Source organism: Abramis brama (assembly GCF_963993115.1).
Source record: "Abramis brama genome assembly, chromosome: 12".
Classification (NCBI taxonomy): Eukaryota; Metazoa; Chordata; class Actinopteri; order Cypriniformes; family Leuciscidae; genus Abramis; species Abramis brama.
The window spans coordinates 3,680,367-3,706,478 of record NC_139974.1 but is presented as its reverse complement, the minus strand read 5'-3'; the positions used below and the strand labels follow the sequence as shown (position 1 = coordinate 3,706,478).

The following is a 26,112-nucleotide window of genomic DNA, read 5'->3' as shown; positions in this document are numbered from 1 at the left end:
GCATTACGAAATCAGATTACTTTTTGATCTAACAAGTAAAGTAATGCATTACAAGTGTCATACATTATGTAATCACATGACTTTTTTCGATGTCAATGAAAATTACATTCTAATAATACAAATGCATTTATTTACAGTAGAAAAAGTCAATGCATATTAAGTTTTTAAGTTTTAAATTTCAAAAACAATATTCACATTATAATTATGAATTGTAGCTTAAATATAGCAGTTGATGCATGACGTCCACTACAGTGGACATGTGATTAATCAGAGTTTTCTCTCAATCTAAAATCAAAACTTGGAAAATTTTACTGTGATATGACTCATTAGATATTGCTTGATGCTGCAATATTTTTTTTACCTACAAGAGTCTACTAGGATAGAAGGAATGGGTGGATATTCCGGAGCAACTTGGCATTTCTGACTGACCCTTGGCCATCTTGGTTTGGAGGGGGAAAAAATTTAAACACAAAGGCTTGCCACTTGGTTGCAATTTATAGGATGATGCACCAGGGTCCAATGAAGAGATTGATGTGCAACTTTGCCATAAAAACCCGTGCAAATTCAAGAAAATGCTTTTTTAATAGCTGTACACTGTAGTGACCACTATGCGTGAAAGGGTTAATTAACTTTTAAAACATTTATGTATATTTTTTATATTTTTGTTTATATAAAGTGTATTTATATTATTAGGCCCATTTATTTGTTTAATTTTACAGCAGTTTGTGTGTACAATGGATATAAGCCAATTTAAATTTTAATCGTGCGCGTTGCACAAAAATTCACTTATAAAAATTCTGGCCTAATAGTTAATTTACTTTTAAAACTTGTATGTATATTTTTGTTTATATCATTTTTATTTATATTATTAGGCCCATTTATTCGTTTAATTTTACAGGACTTTTTGTGTAGGCTATATTCCTTCTTACATAGGCCTAATTTGTATAAACACACAATTATAGCAGTCAGAGACATTTTAACATTAAAGAGTCAAGGGGCAAGAGCACAACTAAAGCAAATGCTAACCACCATCATGGTGACTTTAAAATGCAAAATATGATTTCATTAATCCGGAAATTAAATAAAGTAAATCTGGTTAGTTTTAAGTGAAGCTGGTAATAAGTGTACGGCCATGCATTTCACCTTTTTCTTTGGTTTATTCCAACCAAAATTCAACGACTGCCCAACGTTGGAGCTGACGTCAAACAAACATTGGATTTAGACATCAACCCGACTTTCATTTTCAACCAAAATCCTCCGTCTGACCGACATTGTAGTCTATATCCTGTGCCTGCTGGGTAAACTCCTAGGAGAGTTAATTTAACAATGGAGTTTTTGCTGTGTTATTTCTCGTAATCATGTCATATCCTTATCGCGGGAAATTCCATCACTGGGTGTTACGTTTTACTGTTCAGTCTTTTCCTGTTTTGCTCAGAGTTGAATAACAGCTGCACCACACCTTCTCCGGTCAGTTCCATGGAGGGCTTGCAAAGAGTCACGTCAGGAACTGAGACACAAGAGAGCAGGATCCACAGCAAATAAATATTCAATGATGAGTCTAAGGAAAACATAAGTCAAGTCAAGTCAAGTCAAGTTTATTTATATAGCGCTTTTCACAACATAGGTTGTATCAAAGCAGCTTCACAGTATTAAATTAAAACAATACATCAATGTTTGTTTCTAGTGGAACGTCCACATAACTGCCTTCACTGAAGAAACAACCACCTTCTTTCCTTCAGTGGTTCTGCTTGTTAACAGGCTTATTAAGGCTGAAATGACTCCATATTTAATATACACAGATGTTGTGACTCAGATAAGGTCCAGTTCTGGTTTATTTCTTTGCTCTTGGCTGACATGTGGCATTGCTATGGCCTGCTTGTGGCCCAGATCTGGCAAAGAGGAGTGAGCCGCCCAAGGGCCGTCATTCCACACTGCATGTGGGCCAGATCATCTTTTCACATTTGCCAGATGTAGGCCAGATCTTGGACGTCACAATGTTGTGGGATTTTAACATACTACAAAAATATCTGCCTTTTAACATATTATTATGATAATTAATTAGCATTTAATGACTTTTTATCATAACAGCTCTTCAATGTATATGTTAAAATACAATTATTATCATTATTAACAAGTTTTACTTAATATTAACCACTTAATATTTCATTATTAATTATTAATAGTTTCACCCTCAAGAGAGCAGTGCAGCAGAAACCTTTTGCCTTATGTGATTTTGTGTGAATTTACCATTTTGTCTGCTTGCCTAACAGTTTACATTGCATTATTACATTTGTATTCACACTGTCATGTCATTTGACCAATTAATTAAATATTAATACAGACTGCACTCAATAGCCTACAACACTATGTTAACTCGCGCAAACTATTGTTATTGGTTGTTTCGCCGTTTTACTTTGAGTATGATTGGTTAATCTGTCTGTCTTCCAGGAAACCAATGAGAATGTGCGCGGCGCTGAGCACCTATTTTATGTTTGAAAATACGTCCGTTACTATGGTCCGTTATTACTCTCTCCTATATGGTTACTCTCGGTCGGTGACGACTCGTACGTGGTCTGTAAAAATACTGGCGATATCAGGTAAGAAAACATTTTTCAGTCCTTAACAGTCTAACGTTTAGGGACACGGTTAAGTTAACGGTCATAGCTTACTGCAACCTCATAAAATAAATAAGTTATCTCTGTGTGTGTGTGTGTGTGTGTGTGTGTGTGTGTGTGTGTGTGTTTGTACTGCTTCACCATTAGCGTAGCGATATTAGCATGTATTTCAATGTAAGTTAGTACCATCTGACATTGCTGTGTTTTGTTGTTGGTAACGTTAACTTATGTGTTTAATGTTGTCAGCTAACATTAGTTTAAAAACGCATAAAAAAAGCGTGGGAATGAGTAAAGTGGTAAAACCAACATTTATTCAGTTTACATAACCTCTTCAAACACTGATAATGATATTGAAAAGATATTTGTTTAAATTTTTTTAGATCAAGCAGCATTGGAATAAAATTATTTATCGGGGGAGAACACCCAACAGACCCATTCACGTACTACAGTAAGTCAATTTTACCCACTGTTCGAAAACCTACACTGGGATTAATAGTATTAAGTATGATTTTCATCTTTAAAGTAAGACATTTAACGTTACTGATAGAAAGTCTGAGTAACTTTTTGTCCTTTTGTCTTCTACTGAAGTGGCTTACTGAAAGTGGATTCATGTCACCTTCATCAGCTTTAATCACTGGAAACCATCAAGCGAAAGACCCTCAAAAATAGGATAAATGTGGCTGCAGGTACAATTATTTGATGGTTTGATTTTGGTGTACCATTTGGCTTTTTTGTGTGTGCTTCCCTTAGACAGGGTCAATTTTCACAAAATCAGAACCCCGAAGGCATTTTGTGATTATTTATATTATACAACATTTCTAGGGGTATTAAGGGGTGCTGAATCCAAATCTGCTGTATATGAAGCTCAAAAATGTCCCAAAATGCCTAAAAATTGAGAAATTCAAAATGGCAGCCACCGCCAGGCTGAAATCTATTTTTCAGTGTATCTTTTTGACTAAACAAGGTACAAACATGAAATAAATGTGCTTTTGAAAGTTTTCCTACATGGGCAATTCAATGTCATATTCAGATTTCAGATGTCATGTGAAGAAACTGCTTAGATATTGAAAAAATAGTTGTTTTTAACTATGAACTATTATTAATTAATTAATAATTAAGTTATTATTATTAATATTATTATTACTATTATTGTTGATATTATCAGGCTACATTTACTTACTTTGTATTTTGTTTTGAGGTCAAATGTACAAACAAATACAAAAAGTTACAACCTTAATTAAATGTTCACAGGTTTTCACACATGGGGAATTTAACATCCTGTCCTGATTTAGATCAAGTGTCAATAATCAGCTTGAAAATCACACAAGTATAGAGAAAAAGGTGGTCATTAGTGATAAAGAAGTTGTCAATCAAATAAGATCCAAAAGCAGGAAGATCCATGGGTCATGGTGATATTTATTGAACTAGATGCCAGTAAAAGTTACAGTGACAGCTTATTCGCAGTCCTCTTCAATGTTCTGGCAAGTGTTGTCAAGTTTCCTGCAGTTGCATGCGTCTATACATTCCATGCGACTCTTTCTGAATAATAGAAGAATATAATAGATAGATTGCAACCAGTACAAGTACAGGTACATTGGAATACTCTACCAGTCTATCATATTTGTACATTCTTGTACACAATGATCAACATCAGCTAATTCCCTATACACATACCTGCAGCTGCAGCGTTGGCTGAGGCATCCCTTGATACACCCACATGAAGTGAACTCCCTGCAGGCTTTAGGCATAGGTGGCGGAGACATTAGCTGTGGCACTAATTGACCTTCCTTGTGCATCCATCCCATTTCATCCACTGGAGGAAGATCAGGATGTGGCAGGTGAGCTTGGTTCCAGATTGTCGCTTGATAGTGTGAACGCATGATATGAAACTTCACTGCATCTGAGGTTGGAGGCAGAGTCTCTTGTGGATGACCTTTGCAAAACAACTTCACTCTTGCTTTGTTGCATGTATCAACCTCGGGCACACCATACATCTTACAGATGAATTTCTCTGTTGAATTCACAATATCTTCTGTGAGAGGGCCCTTCCCAAGGCCAGTAAGATCGGTGTGATGTTGCTCGAACACCTGCCAGGCTGTTTTCTTTCCGTGACCGCTGAACTGAGACAAACTATCACAGCCAGTGATGGCATGGAAGGCAAGGAGTGTGTCCACTTGATCATCAGAGAGTAACTTGCGAATGTCATGTACTGGAAAATACTTTGGATCCTTTGATGTTCCAGCTTTCATGTAGAGATGGGTACATCCAATTCTGTCATGATGTGCTAGAAGTAGAAGAAGCACGTCTGTGTCACGCGCTGACACCACTATTGTGTCCATAGGAGCCTGGATGCAGTGCAAAATCAGTCGTGTATCAGCCTCCTCATGGTCAGCACTCAGAGAGGAGATTTCAAGTTCTGGATCTGATGACTTGACAGTGGTTGCTTCAGCAAACCCACCTGATACTACAACCACTGGCTCATATTCTGGGCTGTGTTCTATCAGATGGTTTGAGAGTAGTCGAGCAAGATCTGCTTTGTTCTCTTCCAGTGCCATGAAGCTCGACCAGTCTGCTGGAAGTGGAACAGAGTCATTCACGATCTCTCTGCGTACTGGTCGGTGGCGCTGTTTACGCTTCTTTCTTGTGCCTGTTTTGATGGATTCGTCATGGTACCTGTCGAAGACTACATCAACCCTCTGGTACTTCTCTGCCATCTTCAACACTGTGTCAGCAAACTTGTTGGCATAGTTGCTGAATGTTGTGATGTCAGGCGGCTTCCCAAGTGCCATTACAAGTGCTTGGCCATCAATAAGAAAGCAGCTGGGTTCCTGAAGGGGCACATCTGCAGGGGTTTGGATATGTTTTGTCAGTATATTTGCTAAAACAGATTTGTTGGTGGAATGTAGACTGCCGTTAGTTGCGGCCAGAGATGGCGGGATGGGCATGAGTTCATGCTGGAGAATATTTTCCAGGTCTACCTTACGACCTGCTCTGTAAGCTGTGATGAGCCTTTGTAGAATCTGCCTGTCCACTTTGATGATGTTTTGCTTGTTCTTGGAAAGCTGCACGACTTCATACAAAGAGGCAAATGTTTTGGCTTTGTTCTTCCGAATGGGTGACTTCAGATCCAAGTGCTGGTCACTATCTGGATGTTCACACAGACGTTTGTCCACAAACACTTTCATTTGTGCCTGTCCAATGTGTTCTGCACCAAGCAGAGATTGTTGAATCTGGGGTGTGACCACATCCTTGTTGATTATGTTCTTGAGTGTGTCCCCACCATCTTGAAACACACCGTGCTCTTTTAATGATTGACATATTCTGCTTTCATCCACATCATCTCTTTCCATTCTACTCTTTGTGCACTCTGTGTGTGTGTACTCATCGTCTTCATCATCTGTTGTCAGTCTCAGCATCGCTGTTGTCTGAGAAGCTATGACTGTTCTCAGATTATACGATAGTGTCCATCTACTGAGGGATGTTGGTATCCTGGTGATACCTACTAGGCCTCCACTCTTTTTTCCTGTAGCGTTTAGCCACTCTGTACTTTGATCCGCTGAAACCTGATTGAAGCGTCGATCACTGCGTTTTACCACGAAGTTTCCTTTCTGAAACTCAAGGAGGATTTCTGGTGGGAGAGCAGACATCTCAGCCAGGTACACAGTACCCCATCTGGCGTAGTTGATATGATCGTACCTGAAGAAGAAGGGCAGCATACGTTTGAAAGCATACAGGTGGAGATCCCACAATCCATCACGTTGTGCTCTTGTGAAACAAAGTAGGATGCTGACCATAGTCATATAGTCCCACCAGAATGCAGCATTCGGGTCATCAACTGCAAGTGATGCAGAAAATTCTTTCATGGGCTCCTGGAATCAGTCTTTGGTCAGTTTGTCGACCATTTGTGCGATGTGATCAGCATCTATGGACTGGCAGAGATCTGCGAGTTCAACTCTCAGTGTAACATCAACCTCATCCAGATATGTGTAAAGCTGTGGGAGTAGTAGTTGCCAAAGAGCCTGCAGGGTAAGCTTGTGGGTCCTCATAGCACGTGCATACCCCTTTCCTGCCATGACATGCTGAGCAGCATTTGCTCCCAGAAGATCACACTTGACCCATAGCTCCCTCAGGCCAGAATCAACCATGTGTTGTCCTATCACACCCAGGAAGTTCATGGCAATGTGAAGGCCTCCAAGGCAAGGTATAAGCACGCCCTTGTATTCTTCTACTGACCACTTCAGTTCTAGCAACTTCGGATAAAGTGCCTCATCCACTGTCAGAATGACATGCTGTTGTTCCATTGATTTGGAGACATGGAGCACTCGCTTGACGACTGTGTTCAGTGTATCGAGTTCAGATGCAGGAGCCTGGATGATAGGTAGGTACCCTACTGTAGTTTTCTCTGGGTTGACTGTGCTTGCCTTTTGATTATACAATGTCCAGGAAGGCTTTGGTTTTTGAGATGTCCTAGACATGAAGAAGGCCATGTCTGTAGCTTGTGCTTTCTGTGCTGCGGGACATTGTTCAGATGACTGTGTGAAACAGTCTGCTGCTAATACACCACTGATTGGCGGTTCTGTGATTCCTCTCTTTGGTGCAGGTATGATATCAGTCATTGCCTTGGGGATGTTGAGGGTGTCTGACCTGGAGTAAAGATCAACTCCTTCAAGGAGATCACCTTCAGGTGGACCACGTTGCCAGGCAGCCACTTGAGTGGCATGGAATGTCCCTTTTCCATCCAGAGTGTATTCGTTGATGTCAACATTGTCCGCTGAGAAATGAACAAAGCGACCCTTTACCAGATTTTGTGGAACAACGGCACCATCATCCCCCATGGTCTCCAAGGTCGTCTTAGCCAGTTCAGTGTCAAGTTTGATTACCTCACGGTAACTCATAACATGACCTGCCTGGTGAAACATGTTCACCAACTCCTTCGAACGTGTAGCTTTGATGAAGGGTACAGGCCAGTCCAATGTGCTTCGGAGTGAGGAACTTGTCTCCACTAGCTGTGTACATAAGATCCTGTGCAATGCTGAGGACTCTAAGCTGTAGTTTGGCTGTGTTCTTATCATAATCTTCAGTGTCATCCTCCAGCAGGCGCTGACCACCTAGTAACAAGTTGAGGAACATGTACAGGCTGTTGGGTATGCTGTCTATTGCTCTGTTTTCACTGATGTTTATCCCTTCTTGTTTTGGATGTGAGATCATATCTCTTCGGATCTGCAATGCCACATGGACCATGTTCATTTTCATTTCATTTTCATTTTATTTGTTTAACCAGGAAGGTCCCATTGAGATACAATATCTCTTCTACCAGGGAGTCCTGGTCAAGATAGTCAGCACAAAACAAAAATACAAAGTAGTACATAACACAACAAAATAAACAAAGAATTTCCATATCTGAAAGACAGCACAACCCACAATCAATTACTAAAACATTTACACCGTTCTATAAAAACAGACTTTAAAGTGTTTTTAAAATAAGTAAGTGATGGTACATATTTCATGTGTAATATACCTTGGAGCTCATTCCATACATAAGGAGCATAATTAGAAAAGGCTGATCTACCTAGTTCTGTATGGAAAATTGAGTTCTTGAGTAAAAGTTTAACTGTTGATCTAGTATTATAGATACTAGTACAGTATGTCAATAGATTAGATATATACTGTGGTAATTTACCCAGTAAAGCTTTTAAAATAAAGATCAACATATGATGTTTCCTCCTCAAGCACAGTGAAGTCCAATTTGTCAACTCATATAAATTACAGTGATGTGTACGCACACTTGAATCAGTCACAAATCGTAAGGCAGCATGATAAACAACATCCAATTTTTTCAAAGTATTTAGAGGCGCATGCATATAAATTATATCACCATAGTCCAATACTGGCAAAAAGGTACTTTGCACTAATCGTTTTCGAGCAACAAAGGAAAAACATTTTTTCAAACGAAAATAAAAACCCAATCTTGGTCTCAATTTCTTTAAAAGTATATCAATATGAGAACTAAAAGTAAATTTATCATCCAGCCAGATTCCAAGATATTTATAGGATGCGACTCTCTCAATCAAAGTACCATCAAAAGTTTTAATCATAAAATCATTTAGTGATAATCTAGAGCGTGTGAAAATCATGTATTTAGTTTTTTTTTTATTCATCACCAATTTTAGATTATCAAGTGAAGTCTGAAATAAATTAAAAGCATTCTGTAAGGAATCCATTGCCACTTTTATGGATGAAGCCATTGTATAAATGATAGTATCATCTGCATAAAAGTGTACTTTTACGGTCTCTAATCCTACACCAAGTTCATTTATGTAAATAGAAAATAAAATTGGTCCCAAAATTGATCCTTGAGGGACACCTGTCTTCACTATTAATGGGTTAGAAATATAATTATCTACAGACACACATTGAGTTCTTCCAGTCAAATAATTTGAAAACCACTTTAAAACTGTACTACTAAAACCTACACATTTAAGCCTTTGCAAAAGAAGATCATGATCCACAGAATCAAATGCTTTGGATAAATCAATAAAAAGTGCAACACATGATTTTTTTTTATCCAATCCAGTAATAATGTCATTTGTGACTGACATTGCAGCAGTTATAGTACTATGTCCTTGTCTAAAACCTGACTGAGTTTGACTTAAAATATTATTAGTCGATAAATAGTGCTTTAACTGTTCATTTACCAGGGATTCAAACACTTTGGCTGTAACAGACAGTCTGGAAATAGGGCGATAATTATCCAACAAAGTGCAATCTCCACCTTTCAGTAATGGACGAATTTCTGCTGACTTCCATGAACTTGGTATCAAACCACTACTTAGACTTAAATTAAAAATAGAAGCAATCGGTCTCGCTATCAAGTCCGCAGATATTTTTAGAAAATAAGGCTCTATTTGATCAGGGCCAGCAGATTTTTTACAATCGAGAGTTAACAGAGCTTTACAAACCTGGGATGGAGAAATAGGAAGAAAATTAAAATGATTTCTTTTACTACTTAAAGGGATAACCATATTATCTTTATCGTCTACAGGAATACTTGAATAAGTTGTTGAACTTGAGCCTACATTATTAAAGTGAAAATTAAAAGCTTCTGCTATATCTTGTTTATCCTTAATTTCTTCATCTTTGACCTTTAGTAAATCAGGAACTGCTGGAGGGGGAATAGACCCCATTGATGATTTGACCAGCTTCCAAAATTTACTAGGATCATTAAAATTTTTATTTATCATGTTAAGGTAATACTCACTTTTTGCATTTTTTATAATTTTTGTACAAATATTCCTTAATGCCCTATATTGTTCCCAGTCACTAGCATTATTAGTTTTTTTTGCCTTAGCCCAGGCAATGTTCAGGAACATATCTTGATCCTTATGTTTGAATGTGGGAATAACTCTATGAATATTGGAGGTGTCGTCTTTCAACATTGTTGATACTGGAATATGCCGGTATTTGGATGGAACCAAGACAGTACGAGGTTCATTTCGAGGCTGATCATGCAGTACAACAAAGTCGTATATGCCCTCAAGACGATCAGCTATTTGTTCCTTGAAGGAGTTCCTTCGGCTTAGAAATCTAGATGGTATATCTAATTGAGCCTCATTAGCTAGTGTAGAGTACCGGTCCCACACATGTACAAGATCCAGAATATCCGCTTGATTTGCTGATTGTTCAAGTTCTTGGCAGATCCACTCTAATGGCATGTCTGTGCTCGGAAGTGACTCCATGCGTTTGGTCCTACGTTCAAACCTGGTCTTGCAAGTCATGTGATAACTTCCTTCTGCAGCTATAAGATCATTTACACAAGCTAGTCGCACTCTTAAGAATGAATCACACTTTGCTGCTTGTAGGATTCTTCTGCTGAATTTCATTTCTTGTATGAGATGTAGTTTTTCTTTCTGATCTTGTTGGCAAAAGATACACTGCTTCCAATCTATTGGAGGCATTTTGCTCCGTAGAGTAACATTTTGCAGAGTTGGGGTGGATGCAGATAAACTTGGTTTGGTATCTTTTTTCAATTCTGCCTTCAATTTCCTTTCTATTTCACGTTTATTCATGTATTTTGCTCGGCAGTCCTTATGCCATAAGAATTGCTGAGGCAAGTCTCCTTGAAGTATCTCAGTAAGTCGATTGGTTGCATCTCGGAAATTGTCATGGTGTAATTTCATCCGGAGCTGTCTTATAGTGTCAGCTGACTGGAGTCCATTCTTACTAACTGTCATGAGATTTTTCTTATTGTCTTCCTGGCATATGATGCATAACTGTGGCTCAGATGACATTAAGCTTTCTTGGGTATGGTCTATTTCTTCAGCCATGGTTTTTGACGCCAATTGACTAATTCAGACCTACAAGAAAGAGTTGGTGTGACGACACCTGCTGTCGATTCTGTGAATTGCGGTTGGCACCTGAGCCCATTAATCACCTAGATTGCCAGTCTACTGGAAACACCTGTGTTCGTGCCTTGGATGCTGTTTAAGAGATCACCAATTGACCGGACAGAGTCAGTCTTTGGTTTTGGACTCTTTGGTTGTGTTGTATTTTGTTACCCTCTTTATTTTCATTTGCAATCACATTTTTACTTCAACACTGGATTACATTTCAAACCTGCACCTTGCCTTACACACTGACCTTGTTGACGAATACAGAAATGTTATTTTCTTTAATTGATTTTCATCTTATTATTTAGTGTTGTCTTATTTTGTAATTAAATAAATATTTCTTTGAGCTTATAATTTGGTTTTCGTGTGTCCCTTGTTTTTGTTGCTTCCCTTGAGCCAAGGGTCGTAACAAAATTGGGGGCTCGTCCGTTTAGGTTATTTGATCGCGCTAAAGTTTTGTTTTTGTATAGGTTGATAATTGATTTATTAAAAAAAATTTTGGGACATGCGAAAATTTGTTTGTACCGAAGTCAATTAGTTCGTCGTGTGAAATCGCCAGTTGGTAAGTGCAATATTGTTTTTTTTGAACGTGAGTTTTCTCTGATAGGTATAGCGGCATGTTTCTTTTGAGACGTGTCGTATTTTTGTTATTTTTCTGTAGTGTTGCGGTGAAAGTGGGTAGAAGTAATTATCTCGGGAGCACATCCGTGGTGTTGAAGGCGTCGCTGGTTTGACCAGTTGCGTTTTTCACCCAGCGGGCTACAGTGCATAAATACCCCCCACCGGTAATCGCATGAAGACTAGGGTTGAGTTAGGTAGAGGTATTCGAAAAGTAGGTAGAGGGAAAACTCTCGTTATTTGATTGCACTGTACTAATTATTCTGGTGATTTTTAGCATGGCTGATATTGATGAGTTTGTTAGTTCACCGTCGCATGAATTTTTGGACAGGTGTACTAAAGAGCAATTATTAAGTATTGCCGAACGTTATGAAATTGTGATTAAAGATAAAAGGCTCAAAGAACATGTTAAAATAGCTTTGAAAATTGAGTTAACCGAAAAAGGTTTATTAGACACTGAGATGAAGGAATATGTACCATTGCGTCTGAATTAAAAAGTAATTTGTCTTTTGAACAACAAAAAGAGCTGCTACTTTTACAGATGGATCACGAGAGGTTAAAACTGCGTTCTGAAGAGGGTAAAGTGGAATTAGAAAAGGCAAAATTGGATTTGGAATTTCTCAAGCTCAACCTGATGAAAGAAGGTAAGCTTTCTAGTTCTGGTCAGGAGCAGAGTATGTCTTTTTCAATCACTTCTAATCTAAAACTTGTTCCCAAATTCAATGAGGAAGATCCTGATACCTTCTTTACTCTATTTGAACGCATGGCAGAATTGAGGAACTGGTCAGATGAGAATCGTGTTGCACTGCTGCAGTGTGTGTTAACTGGGAAAGCGCAAGTAGCGTTCACTTCGTTGTCCATTGATGATTGTAAAGATTATGGTACAGTTAAATCTCTCATTTTAAAGGCAAACAAACTTAGAATTTGTGCGTGATCTGAGAAAACACTTTAAACATTGGTGTAAGGCATTAGACATTAAAACATTGGAGGAGTTAGTTCATTTGATGGTGTTGGAACAATTTAAAAATTCAGTTCCGAGCCGTATTGCTATGTTTATCAGTGAGAATAATGTTAAAACACCAGAGGAAGCGGCTATGTTGGCCGATGATTTTGTACTGACGCACAAAACCACTTTTGTTGATTGGCATGCTCGTGATGTTCAGTATGTAAAGTCTCCGTTTATGTATAATCGTGTTTTCACAGGAAAATTTGATCCAAGCAAGATTTGCAATTACTGTCATGAGAAAGGACATTGGAAAGTAGATTGTCCGGTCCTTAAAAATAAATCCAGAAGTAATGCACAAAGTTCACAAGCTAAGCCCTCTGCTCTTGCAGCACCAGTCCTGTCGGCAGGGAGTGAAATCGTTGAAAGTCAAAAACTTGATGTTGATTTCTCTTCTTACTCACCTTTTATTACAGAAGGGCGTGTATCTCTGGTTGGAGAGAAAGAGGAAATCCCCGTTAAAATCTTGCGGGATACTGGCGCAATGGATTCATTTATTTTGGAATCAGTTTTGCCTTTTTCTTTGCAGTCTCATACTGGTGAGAGTGTTTTAATTCGTGGAATAGGACTGAATACTCTGTCTGTGCCTCTTCATAAGGTAAGGCTTCAGTCCGATTTGATTCAAGGTGAGGTTGTAGTGGGAGTACGACCAGCTTTGCCAGTTGAGGGGGTCCATATTATTTTGGGTAATGGACTGGTAGGTGAACGGGTGTGGGCTGATACTTCACTGTTTCCCATAGTGACCACTGCTAATAAAATTGAGACTGAACTGAGTGTTTTGTGCCAGGATTCAGCATGTGTTGTGACTCGTGCAATGAAACGTGCCAATGATGAAGTGTGTGATCAAAAAGAGATTCAATCTGATAAAGGCTGTTCTAAGTTGTTTATGTCTGACTTGTCTGCCTTGTCTTTTCCTGTTTCTGCAGAGGATTTAGGAAAGGAACAGCGAACTGACTCCTCTTTGGATGAACTCTTCCAGAGTGCTGTTCTTCCAGTAGAGGAGTGTAACGTTGCCCGTGGATATTTCGTTCACAATGGAGTGTTGTTGAGAAAATGGAGTCCTCACAAAGATTTTGTTGGGGATCCTGTTTTTCAAGTAGTTGTTCCTACTAATTTTCGACAAATGATGATCGAAATTGCGCATGATCAATTAGGTCACCAGGGGGTGCGTAAGACTTACGATCGTCTGTTGCGATTTTTTTTTTTTTTGGCCACGTTTAAAACGAGATGTCTCTGCTTATATTAAAAGATGTAAAACCTGCCAGTTAACCAGTAAGCCGAACCAGGTGTTGAAACCTGCTCCGTTGAAACCAATTCAGGCTACTGGTGAACCGTTCGAGCATCTTGTTGTTGATTGTGTAGGGCCACTTCCCCGTTCGAAGTCTGGTAGTAGTTATTTGTTTACTGTGATGTGTTTGAACACGCGTTTCCCTGCTGCATATCCACTACGTACAATTACATCTCGTTCTATTGTGAAAGCTCTAACCCAGTTTATATCTGTCTTTGGAATACCGAAAATCATCCAGAGTGATCAAGGTTCAAATCTTACTTCGCATCTTTTCCAGCAAGTGTTAAAACAGCTGCACATTAAGCATAATCAATCTACTGCGTTTCATGCACAAAGTCAGGGTGCATTGGAGAGATTCCATCAGTCGTTAAAGTCACTTCTCCGTGCGTACTGTGTGCAGCTGGATAGAGATTGGGAAGAGGGTTTACCTTGGATGATGTTAGCCGCACGTGAAGTGGTGCAGGAAAGTATGGGTTTCAGCCCTAACGATTTGGTCTTTGGCCATAATGTTCGTGGACTGTTGTCCGTATTTCAGCAGGTTGATAAAGCTGTAGAGCCTCCTAAAAACCTGGTGTCATATGTTTTGGGGTTTAAAAACAGACTCATCCAGGCTAGAGAACTAGCAAAATTAAGTCTCGAAAAACATCAGAAAAACATGAAACGATTGTATGATCGTACGGTTGAACGTCGAGTGTTTGTACCAGGTGATCAAGTTCTTGTCTTACGACCGACGGTATCTTCTCCTTTTGAAGCCAAATTTGATGGCCCATTTGTTGTAAAACGGAAATTGACTGATGAAAATTATGAAGTCTCAATGCCATTGCGGAAAAAGTCAGTTAAACGGTGCCATGTAAATCTATTAAAACCATATTATGAAAAAGAGAATTCGACATCTTTGCATCCAGCACTTTCGGCCGTTTTCATCGGTGGGGGTAATGTGAGTTTGGTGGGTGAGGAAGAGGAGACCATTTCGCCCGATGGTTGTGTTTTCCGGGGTCGTTTGAATAATTCTGAGTCATTGCACAACTTAGAGTTTACTCTCCGTCACTTATCTCCTGTAAGATGTCAGGAGTTATGTGATTTATTACGCAGTTTTCCTGAATTATTTGGTGATGCACCATCGTGTACTGATTGGGTTGAACACGATATCGATGTGGGGGACGCAAAGCCTATTAAGCAGCGTTTTTATCGTGTTGCACCTGAGAAACGGGAATTGATGGAGAGGGAAATTAAGTATATGCAGGACCACAATATTGCAGTACCTTCATTTTCTGATTGGGCTTCCCCGTGTATTTTAGTTGGAAAGTCGGATGGTACTGTGAGATTTTGTACGGATTTTCGCAAAGTTAACGCTTTAACAAAACCAGACTGTTTTCCTCTGCCCCGCGTCGAAGACTGTGTGGACCAGGTTGGTTCAGCCAAGTTCGTCAGCAAGTTTGACTTGCTGAAGGGCTATTGGCAAGTGCCTTTAACCCAGAGAGCACAAGAAATTTCATCTTTTGTCACTCCGTCAGGGTTATATTCTTACCAGGTTATGAGTTTTGGCCTGCGAAACGCTCCGGCGACTTTTCAACGCCTCATGAACCGGGTAATTTGGGATCTTGAGGGTTGTGCCGTCTATTTGGACGACTTGGTAGTTTTCAGTGACAGTTGGGAGTCTCATTTAAAACGTTTGCGTTCGGTGTTGGGACGTTTGGCTGATGCTCAACTTACAGTGAACTTGGTCAAATGTGAGTTTGCGAAGGTGACAGTGACATATCTCGGGAAGGTGGTGGGGAACGGTCAAGTGCGTCCGATACAGGCTAAAGTACAGGCTGTTCAGAACTTTCCTTCACCAGCAACAAAGAAAGAGCTTATGAGGTTTTTAGGGCTGGTCGGATACTATCGGTCTTTTTGTCGAAATTTCTCTACTGTGGTGGCACCGCTTACAGACTTGTTAAAGGGAAAGACAAAGTTTATTTGGTCTAACACTTGTGAATTGGCTTTTGAGAATGTGAAATCTTTGCTGTGTTCAGCGCCCGTGCTTATGGCTCCGTGCTTTGATAAACCTTTCACGTTGCACGTCGATGCCAGTAATGTGGGCGCTGAAGCTGTTCTGCAGCAGTTTGATGTAGACGGAGTATACCATCCAGTCAGTTTCTTTTCGCGAAAGTTTAACACCTACCAATGTAACTATTCTGTTGTTGAGAAGGAAGCATTAGCCCTAATTTGGGCATTGCAGCATTTTGCGGTTTACCTCAGCTCGAGTGCACCTATTGTGATTCTTTGCAGTGTCCGAATCAGAGGTTGGTTCGGTGGTCCTTGTTCCTGCAATCCTTCTGTCTAGATATTCGACATATTCGAGGATCGGAAAATGTGGTAGCTGATGCGCTGTCACGCGCCCCAGATGCAGTTTAATCTACTGGATTTGATGTGTTATTCCTTTTTGGTGTCTTTGGGAGCTGTCTGTGGTTCTGAATTTGAGTGTACCCTATGACTGAATTTTGTTTTGTTACAGGGATCTTTGTGGGAGTCCCTGTTTTATGGGGAGGGGTGTGACGACACCTGCTGTCGATTCTGTGAATTGCGGTTGGCAATCTAGTATTATCTAGATAATATCTAGTATTATAGATACTAGTACAGTATGTCAATAGATTAGATATATACTGTGGTAATTTACCCAGTAAAGCTTTTAAAATAAAGATCAACATATGATGTTTCCTCCTCAAGCACAGTGAAGTCCAATTTGTCAACTCATATAAATTACAGTGATGTGTACGCACACTTGAATCAGTCACAAATCGTAAGGCAGCATGATAAACAACATCCAATTTTTTCAAAGTATTTAGAGGCGCATGCATATAAATTATATCACCATAGTCCAATACTGGCAAAAAGGTACTTTGCACTAATCGTTTTCGAGCAACAAAGGAAAAACATTTTTTCAAACGAAAATAAAAACCCAATCTTGGTCTCAATTTCTTTAAAAGTATATCAATATGAGAACTAAAAGTAAATTTATCATCCAGCCAGATTCCAAGATATTTATAGGATGCGACTCTCTCAATCAAAGTACCATCAAAAGTTTTAATCATAAAATCATTTAGTGATAATCTAGAGCGTGTGAAAATCATGTATTTAGTTTTTTTTTTATTCATCACCAATTTTAGATTATCAAGTGAAGTCTGAAATAAATTAAAAGCATTCTGTAAGGAATCCATTGCCACTTTTATGGATGAAGCCATTGTATAAATGATAGTATCATCTGCATAAAAGTGTACTTTTACGGTCTCTAATCCTACACCAAGTTCATTTATGTAAATAGAAAATAAAATTGGTCCCAAAATTGATCCTTGAGGGACACCTGTCTTCACTATTAATGGGTTAGAAATATAATTATCTACAGACACACATTGAGTTCTTCCAGTCAAATAATTTGAAAACCACTTTAAAACTGTACTACTAAAACCTACACATTTAAGCCTTTGCAAAAGAAGATCATGATCCACAGAATCAAATGCTTTGGATAAATCAATAAAAAGTGCAACACATGATTTTTTTTTATCCAATCCAGTAATAATGTCATTTGTGACTGACATTGCAGCAGTTATAGTACTATGTCCTTGTCTAAAACCTGACTGAGTTTGACTTAAAATATTATTAGTCGATAAATAGTGCTTTAACTGTTCATTTACCAGGGATTCAAACACTTTGGCTGTAACAGACAGTCTGGAAATAGGGCGATAATTATCCAACAAAGTGCAATCTCCACCTTTCAGTAATGGACGAATTTCTGCTGACTTCCATGAACTTGGTATCAAACCACTACTTAGACTTAAATTAAAAATAGAAGCAATCGGTCTCGCTATCAAGTCCGCAGATATTTTTAGAAAATAAGGCTCTATTTGATCAGGGCCAGCAGATTTTTTACAATCGAGAGTTAACAGAGCTTTACAAACCTGGGATGGAGAAATAGGAAGAAAATTAAAATGATTTCTTTTACTACTTAAAGGGATAACCATATTATCTTTATCGTCTACAGGAATACTTGAATAAGTTGTTGAACTTGAGCCTACATTATTAAAGTGAAAATTAAAAGCTTCTGCTATATCTTGTTTATCCTTAATTTCTTCATCTTTGACCTTTAGTAAATCAGGAACTGCTGGAGGGGGAATAGACCCCATTGATGATTTGACCAGCTTCCAAAATTTACTAGGATCATTAAAATTTTTATTTATCATGTTAAGGTAATACTCACTTTTTGCATTTTTTATAATTTTTGTACAAATATTCCTTAATGCCCTATATTGTTCCCAGTCACTAGCATTATTAGTTTTTTTTGCCTTAGCCCAGGCAATGTTCAGGAACATATCTTGATCCTTATGTTTGAATGTGGGAATAACTCTATGAATATTGGAGGTGTCGTCTTTCAACATTGTTGATACTGGAATATGCCGGTATTTGGATGGAACCAAGACAGTACGAGGTTCATTTCGAGGCTGATCATGCAGTACAACAAAGTCGTATATGCCCTCAAGACGATCAGCTATTTGTTCCTTGAAGGAGTTCCTTCGGCTTAGAAATCTAGATGGTATATCTAATTGAGCCTCATTAGCTAGTGTAGAGTACCGGTCCCACACATGTACAAGATCCAGAATATCCGCTTGATTTGCTGATTGTTCAAGTTCTTGGCAGATCCACTCTAATGGCATGTCTGTGCTCGGAAGTGACTCCATGCGTTTGGTCCTACGTTCAAACCTGGTCTTGCAAGTCATGTGATAACTTCCTTCTGCAGCTATAAGATCATTTACACAAGCTAGTCGCACTCTTAAGAATGAATCACACTTTGCTGCTTGTAGGATTCTTCTGCTGAATTTCATTTCTTGTATGAGATGTAGTTTTTCTTTCTGATCTTGTTGGCAAAAGATACACTGCTTCCAATCTATTGGAGGCATTTTGCTCCGTAGAGTAACATTTTGCAGAGTTGGGGTGGATGCAGATAAACTTGGTTTGGTATCTTTTTTCAATTCTGCCTTCAATTTCCTTTCTATTTCACGTTTATTCATGTATTTTGCTCGGCAGTCCTTATGCCATAAGAATTGCTGAGGCAAGTCTCCTTGAAGTATCTCAGTAAGTCGATTGGTTGCATCTCGGAAATTGTCATGGTGTAATTTCATCCGGAGCTGTCTTATAGTGTCAGCTGACTGGAGTCCATTCTTACTAACTGTCATGAGATTTTTCTTATTGTCTTCCTGGCATATGATGCATAACTGTGGCTCAGATGACATTAAGCTTTCTTGGGTATGGTCTATTTCTTCAGCCATGGTTTTTGACGCCAATTGACTAATTCAGACCTACAAGAAAGAGTTGGTGTGACGACACCTGCTGTCGATTCTGTGAATTGCGGTTGGCACCTGAGCCCATTAATCACCTAGATTGCCAGTCTACTGGAAACACCTGTGTTCGTGCCTTGGATGCTGTTTAAGAGATCACCAATTGACCGGACAGAGTCAGTCTTTGGTTTTGGACTCTTTGGTTGTGTTGTATTTTGTTACCCTCTTTATTTTCATTTGCAATCACATTTTTACTTCAACACTGGATTACATTTCAAACCTGCACCTTGCCTTACACACTGACCTTGTTGACGAATACAGAAATGTTATTTTCTTTAATTGATTTTCATCTTATTATTTAGTGTTGTCTTATTTTGTAATTAAATAAATATTTCTTTGAGCTTATAATTTGGTTTTCGTGTGTCCCTTGTTTTTGTTGCTTCCCTTGAGCCAAGGGTCGTAACAAAATTGGGGGCTCGTCCGTTTAGGTTATTTGATCGCGCTAAAGTTTTGTTTTTGTATAGGTTGATAATTGATTTATTAAAAAAAATTTTGGGACATGCGAAAATTTGTTTGTACCGAAGTCAATTAGTTCGTCGTGTGAAATCGCCAGTTGGTAAGTGCAATATTGTTTTTTTTGAACGTGAGTTTTCTCTGATAGGTATAGCGGCATGTTTCTTTTGAGACGTGTCGTATTTTTGTTATTTTTCTGTAGTGTTGCGGTGAAAGTGGGTAGAAGTAATTATCTCGGGAGCACATCCGTGGTGTTGAAGGCGTCGCTGGTTTGACCAGTTGCGTTTTTCACCCAGCGGGCTACAGTGCATAAATACCCCCCACCGGTAATCGCATGAAGACTAGGGTTGAGTTAGGTAGAGGTATTCGAAAAGTAGGTAGAGGGAAAACTCTCGTTATTTGATTGCACTGTACTAATTATTCTGGTGATTTTTAGCATGGCTGATATTGATGAGTTTGTTAGTTCACCGTCGCATGAATTTTTGGACAGGTGTACTAAAGAGCAATTATTAAGTATTGCCGAACGTTATGAAATTGTGATTAAAGATAAAAGGCTCAAAGAACATGTTAAAATAGCTTTGAAAATTGAGTTAACCGAAAAAGGTTTATTAGACACTGAGATGAAGGAATATGTACCATTGCGTCTGAATTAAAAAGTAATTTGTCTTTTGAACAACAAAAAGAGCTGCTACTTTTACAGATGGATCACGAGAGGTTAAAACTGCGTTCTGAAGAGGGTAAAGTGGAATTAGAAAAGGCAAAATTGGATTTGGAATTTCTCAAGCTCAAACTGATGAAAGAAGGTAAGCTTTCTAGTTCTGGTCAGGAGCAGAGTATGTCTTTTTCAATCACTTCTAATCTAAAACTTGTTCCCAAATTCAATGAGGAAGATCCTGATACCTTCTTTACTCTATTTGAACGCATGGCAGAATTGAGGAACTGGTCAGATGAGAATCGTGTTGCACTGCTGCAGTGTGTGTTAACTGGGAAAGCGCAAGTAGCGTTCACTTCGTTGTCCATTGATGATTGTAAAGATTATGGTACAGTTAAATCTCTCATTTTAAAGGCAAACAAACTTAGAATTTGTGCGTGATCTGAGAAAACACTTTAAACATTGGTGTAAGGCATTAGACATTAAAACATTGGAGGAGTTAGTTCATTTGATGGTGTTGGAACAATTTAAAAATTCAGTTCCGAGCCGTATTGCTATGTTTATCAGTGAGAATAATGTTAAAACACCAGAGGAAGCGGCTATGTTGGCCGATGATTTTGTACTGACGCACAAAACCACTTTTGTTGATTGGCATGCTCGTGATGTTCAGTATGTAAAGTCTCCGTTTATGTATAATCGTGTTTTCACAGGAAAATTTGATCCAAGCAAGATTTGCAATTACTGTCATGAGAAAGGACATTGGAAAGTAGATTGTCCGGTCCTTAAAAATAAATCCAGAAGTAATGCACAAAGTTCACAAGCTAAGCCCTCTGCTCTTGCAGCACCAGTCCTGTCGGCAGGGAGTGAAATCGTTGAAAGTCAAAAACTTGATGTTGATTTCTCTTCTTACTCACCTTTTATTACAGAAGGGCGTGTATCTCTGGTTGGAGAGAAAGAGGAAATCCCCGTTAAAATCTTGCGGGATACTGGCGCAATGGATTCATTTATTTTGGAATCAGTTTTGCCTTTTTCTTTGCAGTCTCATACTGGTGAGAGTGTTTTAATTCGTGGAATAGGACTGAATACTCTGTCTGTGCCTCTTCATAAGGTAAGGCTTCAGTCCGATTTGATTCAAGGTGAGGTTGTAGTGGGAGTACGACCAGCTTTGCCAGTTGAGGGGGTCCATATTATTTTGGGTAATGGACTGGTAGGTGAACGGGTGTGGGCTGATACTTCACTGTTTCCCATAGTGACCACTGCTAATAAAATTGAGACTGAACTGAGTGTTTTGTGCCAGGATTCAGCATGTGTTGTGACTCGTGCAATGAAACGTGCCAATGATGAAGTGTGTGATCAAAAAGAGATTCAATCTGATAAAGGCTGTTCTAAGTTGTTTATGTCTGACTTGTCTGCCTTGTCTTTTCCTGTTTCTGCAGAGGATTTAGGAAAGGAACAGCGAACTGACTCCTCTTTGGATGAACTCTTCCAGAGTGCTGTTCTTCCAGTAGAGGAGTGTAACGTTGCCCGTGGATATTTCGTTCACAATGGAGTGTTGTTGAGAAAATGGAGTCCTCACAAAGATTTTGTTGGGGATCCTGTTTTTCAAGTAGTTGTTCCTACTAATTTTCGACAAATGATGATCGAAATTGCGCATGATCAATTAGGTCACCAGGGGGTGCGTAAGACTTACGATCGTCTGTTGCGATTTTTTTTTTTTTTGGCCACGTTTAAAACGAGATGTCTCTGCTTATATTAAAAGATGTAAAACCTGCCAGTTAACCAGTAAGCCGAACCAGGTGTTGAAACCTGCTCCGTTGAAACCAATTCAGGCTACTGGTGAACCGTTCGAGCATCTTGTTGTTGATTGTGTAGGGCCACTTCCCCGTTCGAAGTCTGGTAGTAGTTATTTGTTTACTGTGATGTGTTTGAACACGCGTTTCCCTGCTGCATATCCACTACGTACAATTACATCTCGTTCTATTGTGAAAGCTCTAACCCAGTTTATATCTGTCTTTGGAATACCGAAAATCATCCAGAGTGATCAAGGTTCAAATCTTACTTCGCATCTTTTCCAGCAAGTGTTAAAACAGCTGCACATTAAGCATAATCAATCTACTGCGTTTCATGCACAAAGTCAGGGTGCATTGGAGAGATTCCATCAGTCGTTAAAGTCACTTCTCCGTGCGTACTGTGTGCAGCTGGATAGAGATTGGGAAGAGGGTTTACCTTGGATGATGTTAGCCGCACGTGAAGTGGTGCAGGAAAGTATGGGTTTCAGCCCTAACGATTTGGCCATAATGTTCGTGGACTGTTGTCCGTATTTCAGCAGGTTGATAAAGCTGTAGAGCCTCCTAAAAACCTGGTGTCATATGTTTTGGGGTTTAAAAACAGACTCATCCAGGCTAGAGAACTAGCAAAATTAAGTCTCGAAAAACATCAGAAAAACATGAAACGATTGTATGATCGTACGGTTGAACGTCGAGTGTTTGTACCAGGTAATCAAGTTCTTGTCTTACGACCGACGGTATCTTCTCCTTTTGAAGCCAAATTTGATGGCCCATTTGTTGTAAAACGGAAATTGACTGATGAAAATTATGAAGTCTCAATGCCATTGCGGAAAAAGTCAGTTAAACGGTGCCATGTAAATCTATTAAAACCATATTATGAAAAAGAGAATTCGACATCTTTGCATCCAGCACTTTCGGCCGTTTCCATCGGTGGGGGTAATGTGAGTTTGGTGGGTGAGGAAGAGGAGACCATTTCGCCCGATGATTGTGTTTTCCGGGGTCGTTTGAATAATTCTGAGTCATTGCACAACTTAGAGTTTACTCTCCGTCACTTATCTCCTGTAAGATGTCAGGAGTTATGTGATTTATTACGCAGTTTTCCTGAATTATTCGGTGATGCACCATCGTGTACTGATTGGGTTGAACACGATATCGATGTGGGGGACGCAAAGCCTATTAAGCAGCGTTTTTATCGTGTTGCACCTGAGAAACGGGAATTGATGGAGAGGGAAATTAAGTATATGCAGGACCACAATATTGCAGTACCTTCATTTTCTGATTGGGCTTCCCCGTGTATTTTAGTTGGAAAGTCGGATGGTACTGTGAGATTTTGTACGGATTTTCGCAAAGTTAACGCTTTAACAAAACCAGACTGTTTTCCTCTGCCCCGCGTCGAAGACTGTGTGGACCAGGTTGGTTCAGCCAAGTTCGTCAGCAAGTTTGACTTGCTGAAGGGCTATTGGCAAGTGCCTTTAACCCAGAGAGCACAAGAAATTTCATCTTTTGTCACTCCGTCAGGGTTATATTCTTACCAGGTTATGAGTTTTGGCCTGCGAAACGCTCCGGCGACTTTTCAACGCCTCATGAACCGGGTAATTTGGGATCTTGAGGGTTGTGCCGTCTATTTGGACGACTTGGTAGTTTTCAGTGACAGTTGGGAGTCTCATTTAAAACGTTTGCGTTCGGTGTTGGGACGTTTGGCTGATGCTCAACTTACAGTGAACTTGGTCAAATGTGAGTTTGCGAAGGTGACAGTGACATATCTCGGGAAGGTGGTGGGGAACGGTCAAGTGCGTCCGATACAGGCTAAAGTACAGGCTGTTCAGAACTTTCCTTCACCAGCAACAAAGAAAGAGCTTATGAGGTTTTTAGGGCTGGTCGGATACTATCGGTCTTTTTGTCGAAATTTCTCTACTGTGGTGGCACCGCTTACAGACTTGTTAAAGGGAAAGACAAAGTTTATTTGGTCTAACACTTGTGAATTGGCTTTTGAGAATGTGAAATCTTTGCTGTGTTCAGCGCCCGTGCTTATGGCTCCGTGCTTTGATAAACCTTTCACGTTGCACGTCGATGCCAGTAATGTGGGCGCTGAAGCTGTTCTGCAGCAGTTTGATGTAGACGGAGTATACCATCCAGTCAGTTTCTTTTCGCGAAAGTTTAACACCTACCAATGTAACTATTCTGTTGTTGAGAAGGAAGCATTAGCCCTAATTTGGGCATTGCAGCATTTTGCGGTTTACCTCAGCTCGAGTGCACCTATTGTGATTCTTTGCAGTGTCCGAATCAGAGGTTGGTTCGGTGGTCCTTGTTCCTGCAATCCTTCTGTCTAGATATTCGACATATTCGAGGATCGGAAAATGTGGTAGCTGATGCGCTGTCACGCGCCCCAGATGCAGTTTAATCTACTGGATTTGATGTGTTATTCCTTTTTGGTGTCTTTGGGAGCTGTCTGTGGTTCTGAATTTGAGTGTACCCTATGACTGAATTTTGTTTTGTTACAGGGATCTTTGTGGGAGTCCCTGTTTTATGGGGAGGGGTGTGACGACACCTGCTGTCGATTCTGTGAATTGCGGTTGGCAATCTAGTATTATCTAGATAATATCTAGTATTATAGATACTAGTACAGTATGTCAATAGATTAGATATATACTGTGGTAATTTACCCAGTAAAGCTTTTAAAATAAAGATCAACATATGATGTTTCCTCCTCAAGCACAGTGAAGTCCAATTTGTCAACTCATATAAATTACAGTGATGTGTACGCACACTTGAATCAGTCACAAATCGTAAGGCAGCATGATAAACAACATCCAATTTTTTCAAAGTATTTAGAGGCGCATGCATATAAATTATATCACCATAGTCCAATACTGGCAAAAAGGTACTTTGCACTAATCGTTTTCGAGCAACAAAGGAAAAACATTTTTTCAAACGAAAATAAAAACCCAATCTTGGTCTCAATTTCTTTAAAAGTATATCAATATGAGAACTAAAAGTAAATTTATCATCCAGCCAGATTCCAAGATATTTATAGGATGCGACTCTCTCAATCAAAGTACCATCAAAAGTTTTAATCATAAAATCATTTAGTGATAATCTAGAGCGTGTGAAAATCATGTATTTAGTTTTTTTTTTATTCATCACCAATTTTAGATTATCAAGTGAAGTCTGAAATAAATTAAAAGCATTCTGTAAGGAATCCATTGCCACTTTTATGGATGAAGCCATTGTATAAATGATAGTATCATCTGCATAAAAGTGTACTTTTACGATCTCTAATCCTACACCAAGTTCATTTATGTAAATAGAAAATAAAATTGGTCCCAAAATTGATCCTTGAGGGACACCTGTCTTCACTATTAATGGGTTAGAAATATAATTATCTACAGACACACATTGAGTTCTTCCAGTCAAATAATTTGAAAACCACTTTAAAACTGTACTACTAAAACCTACACATTTAAGCCTTTGCAAAAGAAGATCATGATCCACAGAATCAAATGCTTTGGATAAATCAATAAAAAGTGCAACACATGATTTTTTTTTATCCAATCCAGTAATAATGTCATTTGTGACTGACATTGCAGCAGTTATAGTACTATGTCCTTGTCTAAAACCTGACTGAGTTTGACTTAAAATATTATTAGTCGATAAATAGTGCTTTAACTGTTCATTTACCAGGGATTCAAACACTTTGGCTGTAACAGACAGTCTGGAAATAGGGCGATAATTATCCAACAAAGTGCAATCTCCACCTTTCAGTAATGGACGAATTTCTGCTGACTTCCATGAACTTGGTATCAAACCACTACTTAGACTTAAATTAAAAATAGAAGCAATCGGTCTCGCTATCAAGTCCGCAGATATTTTTAGAAAATAAGGCTCTATTTGATCAGGGCCAGCAGATTTTTTACAATCGAGAGTTAACAGAGCTTTA

At 39.1% G+C, this 26,112-nt stretch overlaps 2 protein-coding genes and 1 long non-coding RNA gene across 3 annotated transcripts in view; 2 read left to right on the top strand and 1 right to left on the bottom strand.

Annotated features, from left to right (window-relative positions):
* LOC311093954 (uncharacterized protein) overlaps window positions 1-26,112 on the top strand; it is a gene marked incomplete at its 5' end in the record, with an annotated part of 471,534 nt that overhangs the window by 247,951 nt on the left and 197,471 nt on the right. The gene's annotated exons all lie outside the window — the stretch shown is intronic.
* LOC311093997 (uncharacterized protein) overlaps window positions 1-26,112 on the bottom strand; it is a 150,246-nt gene that overhangs the window by 61,549 nt on the left and 62,585 nt on the right. The gene's annotated exons all lie outside the window — the stretch shown is intronic.
* The window catches only part of LOC311094030, a 28,826-nt gene continuing 4,967 nt past the window's right edge, over window positions 2,254-26,112 (top strand). The window contains exons 1-2 of the long non-coding RNA XR_014608530.1: window positions 2,254-3,063; window positions 3,204-3,301. This is a non-coding gene — a long non-coding RNA (uncharacterized lncRNA). The remainder of the gene's footprint in view (window positions 3,064-3,203; window positions 3,302-26,112) is intronic.